The sequence below is a fragment of the Penaeus vannamei genome, chromosome 31, assembly GCF_042767895.1.
Source record: "Penaeus vannamei isolate JL-2024 chromosome 31, ASM4276789v1, whole genome shotgun sequence".
In the NCBI taxonomy this organism is placed as follows: domain Eukaryota; kingdom Metazoa; phylum Arthropoda; class Malacostraca; order Decapoda; family Penaeidae; genus Penaeus; species Penaeus vannamei.
The window spans coordinates 11118133-11119310 of record NC_091579.1 but is presented as its reverse complement, the minus strand read 5'-3'; the positions used below and the strand labels follow the sequence as shown (position 1 = coordinate 11119310).

Genomic DNA, 1178 nt, shown 5'->3' with positions numbered 1-1178 from the left:
TTTCCTCTCTCTCTCTCTCTCTCTCTCTCTCTCTCTTTCACTTTCTCTTTCTTCTCTCTCTCTCTCCTTTTCTGTCTGTCTGTCTCTCTCGTTCTCTCTCTCCCTTCCATTCTCTTTCCTTCTCTCTCTCTCTCTTTCCTTCTCCCTCTCTCTCCCTCACCCTCTCTTTTCCTCACCCTTGGGCGAAAATAGTTTGTATCTGACCTTTTTTTCATTAATCGTACAGCAATTTAGAGTTCTGTGTTCGAGGGATATTTATGCATTGATTTAGAAAATGGATTGGTGACATGCATGAAATTACTAACAAATAAGAATTTTGGACTTTTGCGTCGATTTAACCCAAGCTTACAACATGAAAAGCAGACTTCCTTTTAATCTTTTTCGTCTGCAGCTGTGAGACTGGCACCTCTTCTTGGAAGGCTGGAATAAGTAGGAAACCATCAATAATAAATATCGGCATAGCGAAGATCGTGGTTTAACCTTGAACTGCATGCGATGATGGTACTTGCTGAGCAAATGAGGTTAGATTCGTTCTCTATTGTGGTGATAATTTATAAATGGAGTAGAATAATCTTCTGAAATGGTAGAAACACATGCATGTCAAACATGGATGATCTTATATAAAGAAAAAAAAGAGGACAGCTTTCTGTTACGTAACTGTTTTGCAATGCCTATAGCGTGTCTGGAAGAACTGAAATGCAGTAATTCAATACACGAGCTGTAAATCAATACAGGCTCCAATATGCATGTATTTTTCCACGAAATTCTTTATTCCTTAAGACAAGTAGACTTGGTAAGTTATATTTTTCAAGATACGAAGCGACAATCGAAAATTACTGTTTGCTTTGACCGTGGAAATAGGGTAGTAGAAAAAAAGATAGTTCGCTAGTTCTCACACCGTTCTTCATTTCATATCATTTTTGTTTTAGCTTTTCGTTTCGTTATATCAAAGATCAAAAGAAAAGGGATAATTTCCTGTAGTTATATGGAAGAACATCGCACTGATTGGTTTATTTATGATTATTTACAGCCTTTGCATATTTTTTGCATTAACATTACTCATGCATCCGGTTCTGGACACCTGCTTGTAATTTCGTGTTTTTTCTTTCTTTCTTTTATCCTTTATTGTAAATGATAATAAATGTCATAATGGGGATAATAACGATGATATTAATTGA

The 1178-nt window shown here is 36.1% G+C and overlaps 1 protein-coding gene across 1 annotated transcript in view; it reads left to right on the top strand.

The window, feature by feature from the left end:
* The first annotated feature begins 391 nt into the window (after positions 1-391).
* Positions 392-1178, top strand: part of LOC113815517 (ADP-ribosylation factor-like protein 2-binding protein) — a 16032-nt gene continuing 15245 nt past the window's right edge. The window contains exon 1 of the mRNA XM_070143841.1: positions 392-521. The gene's annotated coding sequence lies outside the window, so the exon portion shown is untranslated. The remainder of the gene's footprint in view (positions 522-1178) is intronic.